Below are 25,103 nucleotides of genomic sequence, written 5' to 3'. Positions count from 1 at the left end.
AGTTATCTCTCGCTTGGACTACTGCAATGCCCTCTATGTGAGGCTACCTTTGCAGGTGACCCGGAAACTACAACTAATCCAGAATGCGGCAGCTGGACTGGTGACTGGGAGCGGCTGCCAAGCCCACATAACACTGGTCTTGAAAGACCAACATTGGCTGCTAGTACGTTTCCGAGCACAATTCCAAGTATTGGTGCTGACCTTTAAAGCCCTAAATGGCTTCGGTCCAGTATACCTGAAGGAGCATCTCTAACCCCATCATTCTGCCCGGACACTGAAGTCCAGAGCCAAGGGCCTTCTGGCGGTTCCCTCGCTGTGAGAAGCCAAGTTACAGGGAACCAGGCAAAGGGCCTTCTTGGTAATGGCACCTGCCCTGTGGAATGTCCTCCCACCAGATGTCAAAAAGAACAACTACCAGACTTTTAGAATACATCTGAAGGCAGCCCTGATGGACTACTGTATTTTAATATTTTGTTGGAAGCCACCCAGAGTGGCTAGGGAAACCCAGCCAAATGGGCGGGTTATAAATAATAAATTATCATTGTTGTTGTTGTTGTTGTTGTTATTAGATCACAGGATGGTTCACAACTTAAAATTACAAAACAAGAAGGATGATGAAGAACACAAAACATAGCAAACAAAAGCAAACCAATACCCCCCCAAAAAAACACATTTAATAGACCTATAGATCATTTAATCAGTCAAAGGACTGTCTCTCCTGATGACCTCTCTTGACGTCACCATCATACAATGAAAGCAGTTTCTGTGCCAAAACTGGGCGTAAACCCTGATTGAAGTGGATCTAAAAAAACCCAGTTTCCTCTGAATGCATTATGCCACTGAATAGATACAAATTGTCTGATGTCAAACAGCAGGGCAGTACTACTGCATTCATGCCCTGAAGTTGCACTTCTTGAATTAAGTTTAAGATATTAACTGATGCGAAAGAAAGAGGGGGCTTTGCCCTGCCAGACTTAAAGCTGTACTATGAAGCCGCAGCTTTTTGCTGGCTAAAAGACTGGCTACTTCTCGAAGACACTGATGTACTGGATTTGGAAGGTTTTAACAATGCTTTTGGTTGGCATGCATACTTATGGTATGACAAGGTTAAGATCAATAAGGCCTTTAAGAACCATATTGTCAGGAAAGCAGTATTTAATGTCTGGACAAAATACAAAGACTTATTGGAAAACAAGACTCCGAGGTGGCTTTCGCCTCTGGAAGCTAAGGCCCGAAAAAGACCCAATATGGAGGCCAAATGGCCAAAATATTGGGAAATATTAGAAAAAGATGGAGACAATTGGAAATTGCAGAGTTTGGAGAAAATGAAGGATAAAGTGCGAGACTGGTTACATTACGCTCAGATTAAAGAAATTTTTAAAAATGACAGAAAGTTAGGGTTCCAGTTGGAGAAATCGAAGTTGGAAACAGAATTGTTAGAACCAAAGACTAAGGTACTATCTAGAATGTATAACTTGCTGTTAAAATGGAATACACAAGACGAAACGGTTAAATCGGCTATGATAAAGTGGGCACAGGACATTGGGCATAACATTATGTTTGAGGACTGGGAAAGGTTGTGGACCACTGGGCTGAACTTCACCGCATATAATGCTCTGAAGGAAAATGTAATGAAAATGATATATAGGTGGTACATGACCCCAGTTAAACTTGCCAAAATATACCATTCGTCTGATAATAAATGTTGGAAATGTAAAGAAAATGAAGGAACATTCTTTCATCTCTGGTGGATTTGCCCTAAAGTGAAGGCCTTCTGGGAAATGATATATAATGAGTTGAAAAAGGTATTTAAGTATACCTTCACTAAGAAACCAGAGGCCTTCCTTCTGGGTATTGTCGGCCAGAAGGTGTTAAAGAAGGACTGAACATTCTTTTTGTATGCAACAACGGCAGCAAGGATACTCATCGCTAAGAACTGGAAAACGCAAGATTTACCCACACTGGAAGAGTGGCAGATGCAGCTGATGGACTATATGCAAGTGGCCGAGATGACTGGCAGAATCCGAGACCTGGGAGAAGAGAGGATCGAGGAAGACTGGAAGAAATTTAAGACGTATTTACAAAAACATTGTAATTTGGTTGAATGTTAAGAAGGATGCTAGATTATAAATAATTGGCCACCACTAAATTAGATTTGAATTTGATGATAAGTGAGATTAAAGAAAACATAAACCTTTTTGGAGAATTGCTAGATTGTATTTAAATGAGTGGATATAAGATTGTAAACAAGTTGATAATTTGCTTGGAAAAACTTTTAAACGATGTAAGTGGGAGCGGGAGACGTGAGGGAGTCCAAAGAAGTGATGAAACCACGCTTTGATATAAGTAATGTTGTTTATTATTTGTGCATTTGTATCAAAAAACCTTAATAAATATTTATTTTTTAAAAAAAGAAGTTGCACTTCTTGGAGAAGACTGACTGGTCCACTGTAGGAAACCTGATGATGCCTTGGATGGACCTTTGGTCTGATTCTTATAATTCCTGGATTGATTAGGAAGCCTTGTCCCAAAGTGCTTTGCAAGCCTTCTTCTATCTTTACTTGAAGTAAAGTTTTCATCAGTCGACAGCCTCCGCAAGAAGGTGAGTGTTGCTCTCAAATTATTCTTCCCAGAAGACAGAATGATACCTGTCTATATCTAGCAGTACTTTTCATATCGTTTCAAATTAAACAGTAAATCCGCTAATTGTAGGGTGGCCTACTTTACAGAGCACACAGCCCTCTGTTTAAACGGCTGTCTGAGGCTTTTTGTTATTATTGAAGATGGCTCTCAATTTAAGCTAGGGCACAGATTTTGATACCGCTAGGGAATTGTTAAAGTATGTATTTTTATTTTGCTGAGGTAAACATTCCTACCTGCATCCAATTCTGTGACGGTATGTTTGATGTGGCTCAGCATTCGCCATAGTTTGTTTTCTCATTCTTTGGATTGCTCTCTTAAGAGCTTGAGCTGGTTTGGTGTTCTCTGTCTATTTCTTTTCTGGCTTCCTTCCACCTAGCCTTGCATTGGCATTTGTAGCTTCCAAGCAGACTGGTGTCTGAGATCCTTCCAGCGGGACAAGGAAAAGGTGGACATTAGTGTTGAGACTGAGGGTGTTCCATCATAAGAATGTTGTGGCATTTCACCAGGACAAGAATGTCACTCCTGGCTATTAACCATGCTGGTTGGCTGAGGCTGGTGGGAGCTGGAGAACAACATCTGAAGGGCCACAGGTTTTCCATCCCTGCTCTAGGTATGTGTGTGTGATGGTGGTTGTCACAAGGCTTGCAACTGTAACTGGTAACAAGGTAGAGAGGCAGTAGCTTTGTGGCAGGGCACATACTTTTCATGCAGAAACTTCTAGGGACAATCATGGGCATCTCCAGTTGGGCTGGGAAAGAACTCTTTTAAACTCTGGAGCATAATGTTATGGGTTTGGGAGGTCGGTCTGGGTGATATCCGTGAATACCTTCCAAACCTGTGAACCTGTATCTGTGAGGTTAGAATCTATAAGAGTGTACCCGCCGACCTAGCCAAACAAGTTCCTTTGTTAAAGTAATGGCCTTAGCTGGTCAGATACTGCCATTTACATGTTGCCATAGAGACAAATGGGCAGGGCTTTTCCAACCCCACCTTTCTGGATGTCATGTCGTCCTAGGGTGGAAAACACTAGTCCAAGTCAGTTTCGGCTGATGCAGGAAGCTGGGGACACAGAGGCTCTCTGCTGGACCCAAGTTATGGTTTGGGGATCTCCTAGGAAGTTTGGTTGGAATGTTAATGCTGTGAGCACCTCTAACCCAAGCTCAGTTTGTATATATGTATAAATGAAACCATATATCATAAAGACACCACAGTCTCCATTGACTTTCTTACCAAGGAAAACAGACCCTGGGTAAGCTGTGGAACTCACCACAGTCTCTCACCAGAGTTTCTTCCCAGTTGGAGATTGGGGTGCGTGCAACAACACTATAGGCAATTCTGAGGTAGATGGCACAGTTGTCTAACTTGGTATCAGGGTTGCATCCTATGCTTCTGACTAGGAACATAGTTTAATTGGTACCTTTCACTGTGAGCTGCGCAGGTTAGTGATGCATAGCTGCAAATGCTTGTGTTTATATTAATATCTGCCCATATTTGCATTTGCATTTATATTAATATTTAGATATTTGTAATTCCATATCTCTCTCCTATACCCCAAGCTCCCAGCAATGCTTGTGTACCTGCTATCTGAACATTGCTTTTTTAAAAGCGGGAATCCAAGAAATCGTGGAATGAAATTCCCAAAGACCTGAAGCTGCATGCATAGATATAGTATTGAGTGGTGTGCACAGTGGAAAAATAAATAAAGGAATGTTGGATTTGGAGGAATAAAGTGACCAGGCTGCAAATGATTACCTACCCAAGGGTAATGTGTGTATAGTCTCTCAGTTTTGCTGCTGCCTCCTGGACACAGCCCGGGTGATGTTTTTGCAGTAGCAGATACTTTGTGGTAATACATCTGCCACACCCAAACACCAAGTAAACAAGACAATGGAAGGAGAAGACTTGTGCTTCAGGGCCATTCTTCTGGAATTAGAAGAAGTACAGGATAGACAATAGCAAATATGAAATTAAGAATCCTAAGCTGTTTAAGAGGAGCCCTCCTGGATCAGGGCAAAGGCCCACCTGCTCCAACATCCTGTTCTCATAGTCACCAACCAACAGTTTATGGAGAGCCTGCAAGCTTATGTAGTGGTTAAGAGCGGTAGACTCGTAATCTGGTGAACCAGGTTTGATTCCCCGCTCCTCCACATGCAGCTGCTGGGTGACCTTGGGCTAGTCACACTTCTTTGAAGTCTCTCAGCCCCACTCACCTCACAGAGTGCTTGTTGTGGGGGAGGAAGGGAAAGGAGAATGTTAGCCACTTTGAGACTCCCTAGGGTAGTGATAAAGCGGGATATCAAATCCAAACTCTTCTCTTCTTCTTCTTCAAGCAGGACATGAGCACAACAGCATCTACTTCACTCATGGTTCCCAACAACTGGGGAACACGGGCTTGCCTCTCTGTGTTGCACTTTCTTAGGACCAAAGAGCCATAAAATCTCCCACCTCATACTATGCACACGATATACCAGCATTTGGGGGCCTTACATCTCACTGCTCCGCAGCCTGGTGACTTACTCTCAGGTATGTTTACATTGGATTATAGCAGCTGTTTGTCAAAAACTGCTTTTAACAAGTATTAAGAGGATGTGGGAGTCAAGAGAGTAGTTGACGGAGCTGCTAAGTGTCTTCCACATTAAATAATTAGTGAAGGATGAAAGGGTGCTTATGCAGCTATTGAGTTTTCAGAGAGTCATCAAGTAGCAGGGAATAACAGTGACAGAATATTGCAGTTTGTACTTGCAACTGTCACTTTAACATGCTTGCTTGTTTTTCCATCTGAGGGGATTTGGGGTTTGTGACAATGCCTCCTCCTCCAGACCTTTCCTTCCTTAAAAATCACATACTTTTGTAAACTAAGAAAATCTTTATTAAAATATATTTTTGAAAAAGTCCTCCCATGGAAAGTTTGGTGAATTGCTCTCCTGTTTAGTGAATTCTGGCAAATCTTTGAAGCATCAGTTTTATTTCTGTATCCTATGTAGGATGGGGAACTAGTGTATTGCATTCATCTATCTGAAGAATTAATAATGCTGTAAGATTTATTCAAGTTTATTTACTTAATCCTTTCCCTTTCCTTTATTGTTTCTCTCTTGGGATTTCATTTAAGAACATAAAAAAGCCTGCTGGATGAGGCCAACGGCCCATCTGGACCAGGATCATGTTCTCACAGTGGCCAACCAGATGCCTGTGGGAAAACTGAAGTCAGGATTTGAGCACAAGAGCACTCCCCCTTTGGTGGTTTCCAGAATTACTGCCCGCAACTTTGAAGGCAGAGAATAGCCATTGCAGCTGGTAGTCTTTGATAGTCCTTCCTTCCACAAATTTGTCTAATCCTCTTTTAAAGTCATGTAGGATGGTAGTCATCACTACCTCCTGTGAGGGTGAGTGTCATGGGTCAAGAGTCCACTTCGCTTGCTGATAATAATAATAATAATAGTAATAATAATAATAATAATAATAATAATAATAATAATAATAATATATTATATATACCCTGCCCATCTGGCTGGGTTTCCCCAGCCACTCTGGGTGGCTTCCAACAAAACACTAAAATACAGTAATCTATTAAACATTATAAGCTTCACTAAACAGGGCTGCCATTAGATGTCTTCTAAAAGTTTGGTAGTTATTTTTCTCTTTGACATCTGGTGGGAGGGCGTTCCACAGGGCGGGTGCCACTACTGAGAAGGCCCTCGGAGCTGGACCTCATCAGCCTAAAGGGGGACAATGTGGCGTAACTCCACCTGCAGCCACTGGTGGAGGAAGGGGGTGCAGGGGGAGCGTACCACCCCCAGCAGTGTGATCCTGGTGGGGTGCCATCGCGCACATCACCAGGACGCATGTCACGCCCCTGCAGGCGGTGTGCCACGCCCCTGCGGGTGACATGCCATGCCCCCGGGATGTGTGCCAGCCACGCCCCGCCTGCTCTGCCCCCCCCCCCCCGTGCCGGAGCATGAAGCTCCGCCACTGCCTGCAGCTAATCAGCCTTCACAGAGGAGAAGGCAGTGATGAGAGCTGAATAGCACTGGTGAGAACGAGCTGGCTCTGGTCTTCTTAAACAGAGTTCTCAGCAGCAGTCAGATGCTGGAAACAACATCTGTTGTTCCCGGCCCTACCTTGTTGCTTCCTGCTTTCCATCTGCACCCTTGGGTCCCATCTGGACTCTTGGATCTGTGACCATCTGGACTCCCTGACCTCCGGGCTGTCTGACTTTGTATGTGGATTCTGCTCTCAGGCAAGAGTTCCTCAGAGACCCCTATCCCTGCTTGCTCAGCAATGGGACTATGGCAGTGAGTTCCATAGTTTAACTCTGTAGTGCTTATATCTGTCCTGAATTTTCCAACATTCAGCTTCATTAGATTTCCACAAGTTATATTGTTATGAGAGTACTTGCAGAGTGAGAGAAGTGACTGCTGGCAAGGACAGCATCACCTTGGGAAAGGTAACTTTCTGACATGATTTTTTAAGGGCTATTTTTGTTTAACCTGACGCAGCCTTAAATTTCTATAATCTCAAAAAAACCACCACTCCCACAGATCTTGTTACCAAATGCTGTTGTTGACCCTGCCAGTTTCTATCTGGCTATCTTTTCAACGCATGCTGTTATCCTTGCTTCCACCAGCAAAGTCTCAGTTATCTCTTATTCAGCAGGAATGACTAAATTTCAGCAGGGCTCTAATTCCTGGACGCTTGCAAAATATAAAATCGCAGGTCAGGGATACAATCACTATGAAGCAAACAATAAAATGAAATAAAAATTGGATTGTTCAGCACAGCTTCTTTAGCTTTCCTTCTCCAATTCTCTCCACCCTCTCACTTCAGCTGATTGGTATTTTTGCTGAAGGCCTACTTTAAAAATGCCAGCTCAGCAGGAATGTGAAAGTATCCCAGTAACTAGGAAAGGATTAAAAATAAAGAGCCATTAGGAAAGATATGGAAAATTAATTGGAAACCAGCAGCCAAGGCTAGAATTAAACATATGCAAGGGGCCATCTTTCATTCTATACCATTTTCAGTACAGAAAGTGTTTTATAAATCTTAAACCACTCATTCTTATGATAATCCTGTGAGGAAAATGATTACTGTTTCCATTTTTTACAGCAGATTCCTTAAGGCCATTTACGAGAGTTCAAAATTGAAGGTACATTCATGGAAAAAGAACAAGGGTTGTTGACTCTTTTGCTCTCTATTCTCTTCTATCTTAGCATCATATTTTGAGTGAGGAAGTGATCTTATTCCCAGCCTGAATCTTTGCATCCCTGAGGATGTAACTTTGGGCTGAGCTGAGCATGTTTAAATTCCACTGATTTCAAAAGGACCACGCTTTGGACACATTCATCCAGAAGACTGTAATGAGTGAATAAATCTTCCACAGATAACAGCCACAGTTTCCTGGGTGTGAGCCTCACCACTGCACACAAACCCCCAGAATCAAGCTATGCTTTTGGGTTTCAATGAGCAAGAACTTCCTTCTCAAGATCTGAAACACATTGCTTGCACAAAAGCATGTGCAATGTTATCTTCTGCTATGTGGATTCTTGCTAGATTCTCTGGAATCCCAGTTCAGATTAAATTGGGAGTCAGGTGGTTCTTTCTGATTTTCTATGTGCCCTGCTTTCACCTAAAGCTGTATCTCAAGTAGGGGCACATGGCGCTACATGTCAGCTTTCTCCAGAGGAGACTTGCTTGGATTGTAAATGAAGATGAGCTCCGTAGTTTGGGCTTTTTAATAAATGTTACTCCGTACCTCACAAGTGCCTACCTAACATATTTCAGTAGGTTATTTCTCTGTGGAAGCAAGGAGCAGAAGAATGGAACGATAGAGACACGAGAGAAGAAGTAGAGTAAACGTGAAAGTTTACACAGCTCATGGGTGAGCTCTTTTCTTTTCTTTTCTTTTCTTTTCTTTTCTTTTCTTTTCTTTTCACACAAGGATTGGCTCCTGAATTTCACTAAATGCCAGCTCCAGAACTATAATCTGTGCCTGGGAAATACATATCTGAACATAAACTAAAAATGACTATTAGGAACCACATGTTTTCCTAAGAAGCTCTTCCCTTTGAGTCCCACTCCCAAAATAATAATAATAGTTCTACAACAAATCCTCTGGTTTTCTTGCAGTGGCTTACTCTAAGCTGTTTCATTGAATGCTGTATGACTTTCCCCCTGTAAACTTGTTGGCTTTTGTTTTGTTTTGTTTTGTTCTTCAGGCTCAACATTTCAAAGCCCGTTTAGACTTCTCTGGAGTTTCATGCCCTATTATTATTGTCTTTTAAGAGTTCCATCTTGGTTGTAAATTGCATTTTATATCTTTCTCTAACAGTGTGCAGAACTATTTCCCTCTCACCTCCCCAACCACAAGCCTGATTTTCTTCTGGTTAATTTAATACCTTGGCAACTAGAAATAGCCTTATCAATTTCCTACACATTTTGCTTTGTTTTATTGTGGCTCATTATCTGTCTTATTGTTTTACCTAAGATTAGTACAGCACATTCTCAGTGTATTTCCACAGCATGACTTGTTTCTGTCAGTGTTCTGAGATAACTCTCTACCCCATTCCTCTGATTTCCACAGGTTTAGCTGGCGGTTGCTTCCCTGCTGCTTTTAATAGCATCCTGTAGTATTGTGTTGGCCACTTTTTCATAGCAGATTGTCTGTTTAATTGCCATTTCCTCCAGAATTGTATTTCCTCTTCAAGCATCAGCACGCTGTACACACATGTTGCAGGGCACGCTGGCATCAGTCATGCATGCTGTGGGGCATGCAGACTTGTTGTCAATAGACCCCATGGCTCGTGTGCATGACACAAGCATGCCCTGCGGTGTGTGTGCATGGCTGCCGCAGAATTTTGAGGGCTCCCAGCCCCCTTTTTGAAAATTTGAGGGCCCTTGCCCCCCAGATTGCACACCTGGACAGTGCTCTGTGGCACCCCATAGCATAGCCACCAGGGGGACAAAAGGCACTCTACCAATGCTACCCTCTGGACCCAGTACTGACGGTAGGATTGGTAACACTGTGTGCCCAATTCCCGTTCCCCAGGAGAATACCATGGTTGATGGTATCAAAAGTCACTGAGAGATCAAGAAGCAGGAAGAAGCTTGCATTTCCCCTCTGCTACTCTCTGCAAAGATCAGGGCAACCAAGGGCAACTTGTACACTGCTCTAGAATTGTTAGAATGAAGGGTGGTTTTTCAAATTACTAAAAATGAATATTAATGTGACGTTAAAGCTTTAAAAGGTCATTTGGGGGAGGTGGGGTCCTGGAGGGCAAGCAAGCAAGAATTATTTATTTTCCAAGTTCATTGGTTTGTCCTTTTTCCTTTCCCTGTTAGGGGTATGTGCAACTTGGCTTATATTTCTAGACTACGGGAGGCAAACACTGTTACTGTTTGATTGATTACTGTTTGTAAAAAAACCAAAACCAAACCACAGGTCCCAATTCACAAGGCAGAAATGAAAAGAGATTTTTTTCAATCCCTGGTAGTTGCACCCCCATGTTTGCTACATAAACCGTGTGATTCTACCTTTACCTATAAGTACATGACATGCTCACATTTGATGACTTTGAACTGCCTTCCTGGAAAGCTTTTCTTCTTCTTTTTACCCCTTTCCTTGACTTGCCTACGCTTCAGCTTCTTCATGTATAAAATAGTGACAAACAAGGTATGGGTTGCATGGGTATCTCTTTGCTGTTTTGTGACTGTGTAGGGCTGTGAGAACAAGGAGATATCCAGCTTTTTGTATTTTTGGCATTAAGGCACACAATACAGTTAACAGCCCCTGCTGTTTGCAGAGCTATGACGGCTGTCAACATGAGTCCCAAAGGAAATTAAAAAATGGAGGGCGTAAAGTGGGCCTGCTAGGCAAACTAATGCACGAGGGTGTGTGTTTTGAGTGGAGTGGAGAGAACGTCTACTAAATTGAGTCGTGTTTAATCAGAGACCCAACAGAGTACGAATCAAGCAACTCCTGTACTTCACAATGTGTTCTGTGTGCTTTATTTCAGTAATAAAATAAATAGATTGGTCGCCATTAGTATGCTCATTTCTCTCCTGAGGTTTTTGCTCTTGCCTGTTTTTAAAAGGCTGGGAAACTGTGTGAAGAACTTCAGTAGACATGACAAGCTTTCATCTGCCCTCTTGAAATACAAGGTGACTGAAACTTGTCAAGCTGGGCTAAAAATGTGGATACTTGTGACTTTTTGAAATGTGTTTCTAGAAGAATGTACCTTGTACTACAGTGCAGGAGATATACCGTATTTTTTGCTCTATAAGACTCACTTTTTCCCTCCTAAAAAGTAAGGGGAAATGTGTGTGCGTCTTATGGAGCGAATGCAGACTGCGCAGCTATCCCAGAAGCCAGAACAGCAAGAGGGATTGCTGCTTTCACTGAGCAGCGATCCCTCTTGCTGTTCTGGCTTCAGAGATTCAGAATTTTTTTTTCTTGTTTTCCTCCTCCAAAAACTAGGTGCATCTTGTGGTCTGGTGCGTCTTATAGAGCAAAAAATGTGGTAATAGATTTACAGGCATGAACATGATCTGCGGAGGCTGGTTCATGTGTGGGAATGGAGCAGTGCCCCATCAACCCCAACCTCAGTCTGCCCTCAGGCAACCCCCAGTTGCCTGCAGGTTTCAGCCGGGGCACCTCTGCCTGCCACTGATTTTTGGCTCCAGTTTCCGAGTCTCCTTGCCTTCGCCCTACCTATCTAATGAGCACCAACCATATCTGAACATGATACTGTATAGATCAGTCTGATGGAGATAAGGGATATATGGGAAGTGCATTTTGATTAAAGACATCCCAAAGAGACACGTGTTTATTAGGAGAACCCAGAAGATTTGGTTCAGACTCCCAAGTTGGTGCTTTGAAAAACAGCTTGGGAGTCTGTCCATTTCAACCCAGGGTCATAGTCTGAGCCAGCCAGAGGGGTCTGCTAATTCAAATAAAAGCAAGCAAGCAAGCAAGCAGCACGGCATTCATAAATGACAGCAACATTAAATAAAAAGGAAGAAATGAAAAAGAACTGTAGGATTTGAGAGAGACCAGAAGGGTAAAGGGAGGGACTGGGTTGGACCTAAGCAAAAGAAAAGCTTTTGCACCAATTGTGCCACTAGAACTCTTTTATAACATTCCTGTTCCTCAGAGACACAACTTGCAAAAGAGCAAAAAGCATGGCAGAGCCAGCTGTCAGACCAGGCACAGCTTGTAAAAGCTGCTTCTGACCACTGAGGCCGTCAGGGCTTCCAGTGACAAAGCTGGATTCAGAAGCAAACCTGCTCTTTCAGGGGTAGGTGTAACCCTGTCTAGGGAAAGCAATTGAGAAATTTATCAGAGATGGGAACCACTCCTCCATAGCGCCTCCATCTTGCCAAGATTCAAATTCAGGTTATTTCCCCACAGCCGTCCACCCCACCAATGGCACTGTGCAGTCCAAGGCCCACACAGCCTCTCCTGCTTCAGATGTTATGGCAGAGCTGAGTGTCATCACTGAACTAATGTTGCCTTGCCCCCAAACTCCTAAAGACTTCTCCCACAATGCCACAAATACCAAACAGCATTGGGAAGAAATCGGTGTCCTGTGGCACCCCATAGTGTAACTGCCAGGGGGCTAGAAAGCATTCTCCCAACTCTCTGAACTACTGTAGCACAGTGCCCCCAATTTCTGTTCCATGGAGCCAGTCCAGGAGGCTACCATGGTCAATGGTATCAAAAGCCACAGAGAGATCTAGCAGTATGAGCAAGGTCCATCTCTCTGCAAAGGCCACCTGTCAGGGTGACCAAGGCTGACACATTCCCATGGCCAGGTCTGAACCCAGATTGGAATAGATCTAAATAACCTGTATCATCCAAGAAGGCTTGCAGCTGCCTCACCACAACCCACCCCACCACCTTCTCCACAAAGGGAATAGCTACAACTGGTCAGTTGTTATTCTAGTCCAAAGGGTCCAGGGATACTTTCTTGATGAGTGGTCACACCACTTTCAGGGCAGCAAGGATTCTCCCCTCATGCAATGAAGCACTAACCACGCTGTGTACCCGACCAGTCTAATCCCCTCAGCTAGATTTAATAAGCCAAGAGGGACAGGGATCAAGAGGGCAGGTGGCCAAGAGTATAGCTGCCAGCACCCTGCCACATCAGCTGACTGCATAAAGCTAAAACTCTGGAACTCATCTGGAACTGCTACAGCTGCAAAATTAAGGTCATTCCAGAGTCAAGCAACATTATCCTCAAAGTGTGTAGTTTAAAGGATGCAAGATATGACTTCAGAGGAGGAAATCCAACCTCATAGGGCCCCTTCTGTCTGCTGAACCTTTCACATCCGTTGACTCACACTTGGAGGAGATTGGTAGGGATGGATCGGGAGTGGGCTGGGGACAAATTGGGAGAAGGCATGGCTTGAAAGAATTCATAGCCTTCTCAGTCCCCTGATTCGCCCTTAAAAGAGGGATAAGCCTGTGCCACCCTTGGAGCTGATGTATATTGACTTCCTCCCATGGGAAGCAGTGAATGGGGAAATGTTTCAGCTCACAAGGAGAAAGGATAGAGTGCAAGAAGAACACTCCTTGCTCACTTCTGTCCTGCCAACAAGATCATGGTTGGACTTTGCATATTGCAGTTTGTCCACAACATCTGCTTCCTCTCTTGACACTGTACTGTGGCTTCTCCTGGCTAGTGCTCAATAAAAAGAATTACATGTGTATTATTATTGTTATTATTAACAATGCTTTAATGATTGGAGCTTTAACGAATGGAGGAAAACAAAGACCACAACCCCTGTCACTTCAACCTTGTTGCCTTTGCAGATGTCATTTTCATTGCCCAGCTTATGCTAATTGCTATTGGAAAACCAGCATTGGACTAGAGGGATCTGGTCTGATCCAGGGGGGACTGTTCTTAGCTTTCTACACAATTTCATGCATATCTGTTTGTACCTTCCAATAGCCAAGTGTTTTAATGCAGTGCTTTCCTTTTGCAGCAGGATTTTTTGTTGTTGTTACCTAGTAAATAAATGCACCTCTGCTCAATAAATTTTTAACATCACTAAAAAGAGGTTTTGAAGGCCCGAAGTAGCACCAAGCTCTGGGCTAATCTTGTTAACTTTGCACTTTTTGTACATTTCATAAGAATTGCCAAGTTTAATCAGAGCTGTAACACTCCAGGAACCTATTTGGTTTGAAATAATTTAATTTCCAAAGTTCTTTGACCTGAAAGCTTGGTAAACAAGCAAGCAGAAAGCAGGCCTGACATTTCTCAGCATTTAAAAATAACTTCAGGTTCCAATTCCACATGTGCTTACCTGGGAGAAATGCCACACTGAAGCCAGTTGCAGACGTGCATAGATTGCCCTGCTATACAGTTTATCCACAAGGCTTTGATTTCCATGTTTTGAGAAAGAAAGGCAAAATGCACCCCTGTTCATGACAAGGTCCCCCTTGTTTACCTATCCCCCCTTTTAATGTGGATAGACTATTTTCCCTGTTGATGGAATGTGGAGAACCTGCAGGAAGACAAACATGAGAAGGTACATGATATAGTGATGTCATCATCACCATGATGTCCAGCAGTAACTTGACTCCAGCTCAGGGAAAACAGCATGTTGAGCTGGCACAACCCACAGAGACGGTAGATACGTACGCTGGTGCTGAGCTTCAGTTTGGTGACCAGGGACTCCTGAATCACATTCTGCTACATTCTCCAGAGGTAGCACTATAACTAAACAAGAGGAAGATAACAGCCTTTGCCACCCTCCAGGCTGTTCATAAGAAAGAAGGCAGGCAGCAGGGGCTAGCTGAGGGCAAACTGAGGTTGGTGGGACAGTGCCCCATTTGCTCTAATGGACTAACCTTCCCTGCCATAAGCAGCCAGACAAGGCATTCTTAGAGGTTGTGAGGCCTCGCTTCTTGCTAGAGAGAGCCAGTGTGGTGTAGTGGTTAAGAGCGGTGGACTCGTAATCTGGGGAACCAGGTTCGATTCCCTGCTCCTCCACATGCAGCTGCTGGGTGACCTTGGGCTAGTCACACTTCTCTGAAGTCTCTCAGCCCCACTCACCTCACAGAGTGTTTGTTGTGGGGGAGGAAGGGAAAGGAGAATGTTAGCCACTTTGAGACTCCTTCAGGTAGTGATAAAGCAGGATATCAAATCCAAACTCTTCTCTTCTTCTCTTCTATGCATGCAGATCAGGAAAATATAACTCCAGAACTTGACTTACATTTCCACGCTTTCCTTTCTTGTCCCCTCTACTTAAATTCTTTTGGACAGTATGTCACCTGGCATCTAACTTTGCCCAGGAATGAATACACTATATTATTAATCTCACGTTATTTTCCGGTTATGTAAGAGCACATTAGAATTGTCGTTTTAAATCAGTCCGCAAGCCAATGTGATGATCTTAATGTGCTGCCTAGATGTGTATCTGCACTGAATTAAACAGTAATTTGGCAGTCTCTTCTGCTAAATGCAGCAAGATAGCTAGTTAGCGTGATATGCCCAGGCAAATGTATTGTGTTGCAGTGACAGAGATAATTCCCCACAGGGATTATACTGGCATTTGACTTGATTCTTTCTGAAAAATTAACTCAGCATGCCCTTTAAGTTGAGGGAGCAAATATGTATTGCAGATTTTTCTATGAATGCTAACAAATGGGAGCTCTGGATATGAACTCTAGTCACAAACTGTGGCTGAATTTAAACTACTTCTTCTTTTAGAATGCCCTGATTTGGGGGGACAGCACCTTGATTGGAAGTTACAGCAGATTGGCTACGCAACATGTGTTAGTTTTGAGATAGAAACTGTTGCGCCTTTCCCCTTTTTATTGCTTAAATTTAATTCCCGAGTAAATTTTTTACATTCTGCTCCAGGCCAGTCAGGCAGTGCTTTGAAAACCTGTTCTAGAGGAAGTGATACATTATTAATGCCTTAATGTAGTTGGAAATATTTAGTTTCGTCTGCCTCCCCACTCCCCTGCTTTACTAAGAAGTCATCTCAGGTCATAAAACAGATTGAGATTGGTGGGGAAGAAAAGGTAGCTTTCTCCAAACAAATGTTTAGCGGAGAATGCAAATAGTTTCTGCAAGGTGGGTATGTCCGGTCAGTCTTTGTACTGCAGACAGCTCCTGTTCCCGAAGAAGATAAATAATACTCAGGGTCCCGGAAGGGGAGAAAGTGCCGCTGCACATTTTCTGTGTTCAACAACCAAAACAACATGTCTAAAAGGGTATTAACATTTCTTCGCCTCCTTCAGGTGCTACATCTGTATCATCTAAAATAGCTCCAAATATTAAGAGATGAAATAGCAGGAACTTGTAAAAGTGTGGCAGTGAGAAAACAGGATTAAAAATAACTGAAACCTCTTCTTGTTCACACAGTTTTTGCGTTCTCATTTTAGCTGCTGCGACTGTTGTGTTTCAGTTTATAGTTCAGGATTGCTTTAGTTGGTTTCATGCAAATGTTGTTTGTGCCTCGCCCTGGGAGCTAGTGTGATGAAGAGCAGGCTATAAATATGCTCAACAAACAAACAAACAAACAAACAAACAAACAAACAAAGCCATGTTTATTTGCACACTAGAAACAATAATAGTAGGTTGGAACTAATTTAGTAGGATACATGGACCTTACAGGTGGGTATCAGGAACACCAACTGGAAGTGCTGTGGATAACAGAGGCCTGATAGCCCTAAAGTGCAAGAATGGTTGCAGTTTAGACTGAAAGGTGTGTTTCAAGCCAGCACAAAAGTTGATTAATCTTTTGATCTGTTGATTAATCATCTTAGTAAACCTTTGGAAGCCTTTACAGAGGAAATGAGCAATTCCCCTTATCACAATTGATGATTTTATTAAAATGCAATTAGAACAAATCTTTTGAAACTCTGCTTTTAGACCCTCATATGATTTATCTATCTCATGCCAGATTCTATAGCTTCACATAAATGATTTTTTTTAATGATCGTTCTAACATTGGCGGTATATTGTTGGTGGTGTCAAGTCCTTTTGCAGAACATGTATATGATAAAGCAAGCACAAAAGCAGACATTAGCTAATGTTTAGGGTTTGGCCTACCATTGGGCAGAATGTCGTGGCTGCACATCTTGGGTTTCATGAAAGGGCAGCAAAATGACTTGGGCTGCTTCTGCTAGTGTGAATACAATTCCACGATAAAGCAATCCATGTGCCACTGGTGGTGATACAATATACAGAATCCATCCCAATATGGAATAGTGAATGCCCACACAAGCAATCTAACTATAAGAACTGATGTAGAGGCCTCCTAGATCAGACCAAAGGCTTATCTCGTCCAGCATTACATTGCATACATTACATACTGTCTCTTATCCTGGAAGTATTATCCAGTCATGAGTAGTAGCCCTGGACGCATTGGTGTGCAATCCAGCAACTGCTGGCTGCGTCGCCCACTACCCACATGTTATGCGCATTCCAGCACATTTTCTTATAATTGGTTTTACAGCTGTAGACTGCTTAGAAGCCACACAAGCAAAAAGGAGTATATAAATTAAATAGAAAATAAATAGATCGCCTCAATGCAAGGGGAGATCTCAGCCCATCAGGTCTCCAATGTGTAGGCATTTTCTGTGCCTACACTGCTTCGCAGGCATGTGGGGCCTGAAAGTACTCCTGTGCAAAAATGGAAACAGCAGTCCACATACAAATGAATATTCTAGTGTGGATTCAGCCTAAGGTAGTTGATAATGGGACTTCTGTCATGATGACTAACTAGTTCTATTGATTTCAGTGGGCACTAAGGTAACCTAATTTAGACTGGAATGGAGTCAACCCACTGGAATTGGCTGCATGGTGACTATTTCAAAATCATGCACATCGCTTCTCTCCCTGTGGCTATCTAGTCATGTCCATTTGCAGAAGTTGCCTGCAATTATTTAAAATCAAAATTTGTGATGGCATCCGAAAAGCTTAAACTTATGACTATGGGCTACATTTATCCAGTTGACTGACTCACAGGATTTTCAAGTATTCCCGGACTGAATGGCTGTATAGATTGACCCAAAACCTCCCATTCTCCTACTCAGAGCTCTATACAAAATCATCTTTTATTGATCCTCTTTGTTCTGCTTTTCCTTCTTCACCGCTATCCATCAAGATACCTCCAATCTGTGGATGCGAACAAAGACCAAATTACATTAATGCGGTTTTCAGGTGAAAAAGCTTTTGGACCTTCTGATTATGAGAAGCCAATTCCTGTTGCAGCTATAATATATCTCCAGAATTGCATGCGTTCTGCAGTTCTGTGCAAGCTAGACAAAGCAGGGAATCTTTTTTAAGAATCCCAGTGTTTGTGTGTTGTTTTAAAAGGTAGGTTTCTTCCTCTCATGGCTGAGAATATATGCACAGATGTGTAAAGCCACTTCCTATAAAAAAACTCTAAATATGACTGCCACCGGTCAAGGGTGGGACTCCAGTGTCTTAAACAACTCCTAGCTTCTTCCAAGGACTGGTGGTAGCGCACTACATTACACACACACACACACACACACACACACAAACAAACCCCTTTTGTAAATCTGCTTAGCGTGTATAATTTATTCCAGTTACAGAATTCAATCTTTTCTGGTAAGTTTTTTTTCTTAGCACAGAATTAAGGTTACCTTGGCACAGCTTAAAAATGAAATTATAGCCCAGTGTTTGCATAGCCATATATTGTGTTCCCTCTAGGAGAATAGATTCCGCAGCTTGCAGTGGCTATATTATTTTCATCAACTCTCCAGCTATTCTCTGTTCTATTAAATCTCTCTCTTTCTCATTTCTGTAGTTCTTTATTACCCCTCCCCTTACTGCTGTTTTCTTAATTTAATTTTCAGATCTATAATAGCTCTGTAAATCATTAGCAGATATAGTTTCCACAAATGTGATATGCCTAATAAAGCTGTACGATATATGTATTTTTTCCCAGGCTCGAGCAATTCATGTAGATGTGATACTAAAGCCAACAAGTGCTTTCCCATCTTTCAGATTCTGGTTTGCTGATACAAATCTAATCAACAAAGACCGGCTGACATGTTTGTGGGGTTGGAGTCCAGCCAATACAAGGATGTTGTCTGGTTGTGCTTATGCATTTACAGGAGGGGTGGGGAAACTGTGGTCCTCCTGATCTTGCTGGAATCCAGCTCCCACCATCCTTGACCACCAGACATGGGTGCCCAGAGATATCTTGAGGACCACAGGTTTCCCATCCTTGGCTGGACCTAGACACATCAAAGAAGCGTTTCACTTAAACATGTTTTAAGCTTTGCATGAGAAATCAGGATGGCAAAAACCAGTACTCCACAGCGCCATCTGGTGTCACAGTTTTAGAATGCATAAACAACACATATAAAGAGCCTTTTCTTTGCCAACGTAGCTGAGTCCCCTGTTTAACATTTTTCAGCTGAAGTTTTTTGAGTGTGTCAAGATTCTGGATGGTTCAATAAGAACATAAGAAGAACTGATGATCTAGTCTAGGGTCCCATCCTCACAGTTGCCAACCAGAGCCCTGTGGGAAACCTGCAAGCAGAACCTGAGCACAAAAAAATTCTCCCTCCCTGCAGTTTCCAGCAACTGGTATTCACTGGTATGACTGGTATGACTGTGGAGGCAGAGCAGAGCTATCATGGCTAGTAGCCATGGAGCCAAGCACTGATGTAACCATTTTAAGTTGTGTAAGATTATAATTTGGCAGACCTGATGTGACACACTTTGCATTGAAAGCATACTTTAATTGTCATTAAATAGTATCTTGAGGGTTAATCATGATCACAGAAGAGTTAAAGTTAAATATCTAGATGGTAAAACCACACATTAATTCTTTCCTGCACTAGTTATTCCCAAGTCTTTTAAAAAAGCAAACAAATTGGACCACTGATTCCCATTTATTCAGTATTTTTTAATATGCTTCTTGCTTTTCTAACTTTATGGTCAGTGACCCCCAGCTGTTCACACAACTTTGTAATTAACTTAGCTTAATTGGTTTATGATCCACCTTCCAGTATTGGTCTTAAAGGATTTTTGCAATTGTAATTATATAGAAAACTTATGTCTGAAATTCTCCAAGAACTCAAGAACCTTTAGTGTAAATTAAAAGGAACAATAGTGATTAGCAACTAAATTTAGTCAAATACTTTCATTAATAATAGTGATGTCTCTAATGTTTCCTTGCTTTCCAACATTCCCACCAAATATGAAAAAAATGCACTCTCTTTCCTTACAGAACCACGGGCCTACCACTTTACTATTGAATTTGTTTTTTGTGTGTGGTACAGACCCTAGCTATGTGATGACACAACTGAACTCTGGTTTCATTTCCTCCTCCCACCCCAGTATAGGTTCATATTTTTATTTTTGTCTGTAGTGCTGATCTGCAGTACATTACACTCGCAGCTTATGCACATTTAACTTTATCGCTTTGCAAACATTAAAAAAATAAGAGAGGGCAGGTGTTTGGGGAAAAACAACTTTGGCAGCCCCACCTGCCATTGCACCCAAAATATTTTAACTATACGCAATTTTGTCTTTAGGCACGACCCCCCAGAATGTAACCTCCACATAAGTTGCAGCCTTACTGTAGTATGTAGTGACTTTCTCATAATAGAGTAAGTTAGTGGTATAGCTTGGCTTGCTGGGGCCCGGGATGGGACAGGTGTGGGCAGGGTGGTGGGGGTGGACTGGGCAACTGGGGTGGGGGCACATGCTTGGAGCCTGTGTGAAGGGTGTACAGAGCCTACCTCCCAACAGGCTCTTCACCTGCTGCCTCCACCTGCCCACTAAACAAGCCCACCTGCTGCCACACCTCAACTGCTATGGCTCTGTGCCTGTTGTGGGGGTGCCTGATTGCGCCCCATAAAAATGTACACCTGTGGCCATGGCCCCCCCTAGCACCCCACCCTATGCTGCTGGAACAAGTACCATGTGTATTATGGGACTCAGGCACAAGACTGGTCATGAAAAAAATCTTGCACTCAGTGGCTCCACATGCATTGAGTAACCAGGGAAGGACTAATTGGTCATTTTTGGTTTCTCTCTATTTATCATTTTCCAGTCTTAAGTTCAGAGCACCATATTTATGTATTTTTGATGTTTTATTATTATTTTTAGTCCTCATGAAAATTTGTCAGTGTTCTGGTGCAAATTTATCCTCGTATATACATTTCAGTATGCAATTTTGCCCAATAACACACATTTTGCAAGCAATTTTCTCTAACATAATGCATTTCATAGGATGCTTTTGTTAGCTTATGCATTTTAATGCACACTTTCTCCTAATATACACATTTTTGCACCCATTGGTTGGCTGGAGAACCATGTCGCAAAATTCTGAGAAGTGGTCATTTTGAAGGATGGCCATGCTTTCATTCACATGTTGTTTGAGAAAGTGAGAACTGGGTAGGTTCACATTAAAATCCAGTCCAAATCAAATTTCCTTTCAATCCCTGTGACTAACCAAGAAATATTGTATGGATGCGGGTCAATTACTTCCCCAGGGCAATGTCCAGGTATGGACAGAAAAAGGTAAATCCCAAATGCAGAAAAACCTGATGTCAAAAAGAAATACAAAAAAAAAAAAAACTCCCAAGCAAACCCATAATGAAGTCAAACCTTCAGCTAAGGCTCTATATTTCTAATACATATGTAGGGCATTTCTTGAAAACCCTTTTACATTCTTAAAGTTTTCAAATAATTATCTAGCTGGGGAAAAAATATTAGCTAGTTTGCTGATGCTGAAAATCCGTTTCTGTGGCGCACAGCATAATAGACCAGATTTGGCATCTTTAAGAGGATTGAGGACCTTGAAGATAGCTCTTGTGACATATTCTTGCCTTACCAAAATGTGGCTCTTAAAGTCTTAATGTCATACATTCCCCCCCCCCTAGTGTGACAGTTTTGCTTATTAATCATGTGAATTGTAAATTCCAACCCTCCATTCTGTAGGTTTTGAATTAATGTGCAACTGTTTAAAATAACTGGTATCACACATAGTACTTATCAATGTTTTTACCTGAAACTTTGCATTTTCAGCTTCACATGTAATACCGACCTTTCTTCTTCTTCCTCCTTCTCCTCCTCTCATTTTCTTTCATTTGACATTGTAGAAACCATCACATCTTCAACTGTTAAGAGTCTGGGAAGGCCCTGTAGCTCATTTGTGGAGCTCTGAATATAGACGATCCCATCCCATTTGCATCTCCACTTAAAATAATCCGAGGAGGAGGACTGGAAAGACACCAGCTCAGATCCTTGGAGACCTGCTGCCCATCAGGGTAGATCAGGGTAGCCAATGACATGCCAATGACATGCTAAACTACAGTTCCCACCATCAAAGAGTTGAAAAAACTGTCCTTCATGGGGATGCAGGCCTGGGTTGGTTATATACAAGGCAGCTTCATGCATTCAAGCACAATCCCCCAGCTTCTACATTCAAAGTAGGATTTGACATGAGCAGTTGTCCTGCAGTTTCCATGAAATATCTCCCTCCTCCAGATAAACCCCTTCCCCTTCTCAATATGTACAGTTTAAGCCATTTGGAAACATCAGCAATGCTTTTGGAAAGTGCTTATTTTTAGAAATGATGAGCAAACTTACAGGAATGGCAAGGAAAAACAAGAGAAGAAAAAGCTTACTACAACATAATTTGTTGTCTTAGTATAAAATCAAATCTAATCTTGGTATAATGGATATAAGTCTATGATCCCCAAACGGAATATATTACTCAACAGTGGCAAAACTCTGGCTTTACTGCCAAGTTGACTGCTGAATCATTTAAAGAATGGCTTAGTGCCCAAGGCTCAATTTCTGTTGTGTGAGAAGTCCTGTCTTCCAAGTTTAAATATTCTTTCTTCTTATTTAAATGTATTCATGTTCTTCCTAATTCTCTCTTTTCTAGATGTCCCAACTGCGACTTCATTAAATTTCTCCTTCCCCTACAGCACTTGCTAGTCTTGACTCTTCATGAGCTCTGATCGAGTACAAAGGTAGCTCATTTAAGTTTCTCCTTTGCTACAATCCCCATGTATCATGTTTCTCTGGGATTATTTTGAAAAGTTTCGTTTTAGCAGAACTATCAGGATTGAGGGCTTTGATCTACAACTTGGCTGTTGTGGAAATGAGCCAATCCCCGGAAGGGAGTAGTCACTTGCCATACACACCCTGCTAATGTTTTATCTGTTAGGGCTATATATTTCTGCCTCTCCTAGTTGCCTTCACAGAAGAAAAACTGGGACAGAAGGAGTGCTTCAGTCCACCCAGCGAGTCTGTCTGAAGCCAAGCTTGCAGTTTGTCTTTCCCCCAAACCACTTTGCTGTTTCTGATTGACTAGCTATTGGTATCAACCATCTCTCTCCCCCCCCACCCTTAAAATATGTCCCAGTTCTGCATGTCTGCAACAGCATTGCAATTTTTATTTTATTTTACTAATGATACTTAGGTCACATCCACACTGTACATCTAAAGCACATGGTTCTCCTCAAAGAATTCTGGGAACTGTAGATTGGTACAGGTGCTGGGAATTGTAGCTCTATGAGGGGTAAACTGCAGTTCCTGGGGTTCTTCGTGGGAAGGCATGTTGGTGGTATAAATGTCCTTTAAATGTGCTGCTCATCCATAGAAGAGCTCAGAAATACCTGTGTGTGTTATGTGCCATGCAGGAAACAAACCAGCCCCATTTCAGCAGTGGAAATGCATTATGTGCCTTATTTCATGTCTCTAATTGTAAGAGTTCAATCTCTCACTTTCTACTCCACTTCCTGCTTGCCTAATCTTTGCTAGCCATTAATAGATGCATCTGTTTATATCCGAAGTCTCTTGGGGCATCTCTAGAGTTTCTATGATGATTTCCTTGGATTTGAACCAGCCCTAGTTCTGTGAACTAGATCTGACCCTGATCATCCTAACACACATGGCAACTCCCATCCTGCTAGCGCTGCCTATTGCCAAGGCTTTGTCACAGCCACTCGTCCCATCTTAAAAAGCAACCAGGAAGTATATTACAGAGCCAGACAACTGGGCAGAAGAGAAATCTCAGCGAGAAAACTTTGGAGAGGAATGTTGCCGTTCATATATGTGATCTGTAAGATTTAGTTACCATTGATGGATTAACCTGATCAGTGTTCTTAAATCTGACCATAGAAAGGTCACAGTTTAATACTTTTCTACATGGTCACGTCAACTCAGTCTCGTCTCAAATAACGCTGCTCCTTGGACATTATGGGAATGGTATGTCAGCCAGTCCCCAGAGTCCCCCGCTAACAAAAACAGAATCGTTTTGTAAACATTGGAACTCATCTTTCGGTGGTTTTAAGTTCAGCTGTTTATATACTTTTCTGCAATGCAAAGGATTGTTGATGGCCCTGCTAGAATATGAAAATTGGTTCGAGCCAGAAAAGAATTTGGAATATGAATTGGCTCTCCCCGCAACCTTAAGAATGCTGAAAACCGAGCTGAAGCACATTAGCACTGTGAAGTACATTAGACTGGAGGAGAGCAAATATACTTACTTATAACAAGGTGCTTAAGGAGGTGTCTGTGGTTCGCCTTCCACCCAATTGTATACTCACAACTAACTTGTGATGTGAGTTAAGCTAGAAGATAGTGACTGGCCAAAGGTCATCTGATACACTCACACGGCAGGGGTAGACAAGGTGGTGCCTCCAGATGTTGTTGAACTCCAACTCCCATCAGCCCCACCCAGTAGGGATAATGGGAGCTATAGTGCCATGATATCTGTAGAGCACTAGACAATGCTATGCTGGCATTCTGTGTACTTTGTAATGTTAAATACTGGGGCAAGCAATGGGGAAGATTGGTGCCTTCCTGTTCTGCTTGTGGAAACACAATACAGTAGTACCTCAGGTTACAGACTCTTCAGGTTACAGACTCCACTAACCTGGAAGTAGTACCTCAGGTTAAGAACTTTGCTTCAGGATGAAAACAGAAATCATGCTCCGGCGGCGCAGTGGCAGCAGGAAGCCCCATTAGCTAAAGTGGTGCTTCAGGTTAAGAACAGTTTCAGGTTAAGTGGTGCTTCAGGTTAAGAACGGACCTCCGGAACAAATTAAATACTTAACCCGAGGTACCACTGTAGACCATTCTTATGCCTCTCATGCCACATTGTACTGTAGATGAAAATGGCAGCAGGTAGGCATATATGTTTATCCAGTTGAATGTTGCACTTCCAATGACAATGTTCTTGCACTGATTATAGCTGAGAGGAGTGTCAAAATGAATTTGTAATCCAGCATCTGCACATAAAAGGCCACCGTTCTCTCTCTCCCTTCCCCCAGTATGTTTCTTTACCACTATATGAAACAACAACAAAAGCGGATGCGGGGCGAGGCGGGGGGGGGGGGGGAGGAGACTCACAATACAAAATAGCATCTAAATAGCTCCAGTCATTTGGTTCTTTCAAAATGACTTGAAGAAATGGAATAATCTGTTTGGTTTATGAGGCTTTCACAA

The 25,103-nt window shown here is 42.4% G+C and overlaps 1 protein-coding gene across 2 annotated transcripts in view; it reads left to right on the top strand.

The window, feature by feature from the left end:
• The window catches only part of ZNF385D (zinc finger protein 385D), a 571,924-nt gene that overhangs the window by 119,877 nt on the left and 426,944 nt on the right, over positions 1 to 25,103 (top strand). The gene's annotated exons all lie outside the window — the stretch shown is intronic.

Source organism: Podarcis gaigeae (genome assembly GCF_964106915.1).
Source record: "Podarcis gaigeae genome assembly, chromosome: 12".
NCBI lineage: Eukaryota > Metazoa > Chordata > Lepidosauria > Squamata > Lacertidae > Podarcis > Podarcis gaigeae.
Note: the sequence above shows the minus strand (reverse complement) of the source record. Positions and strands in the feature narration are given on the sequence as shown.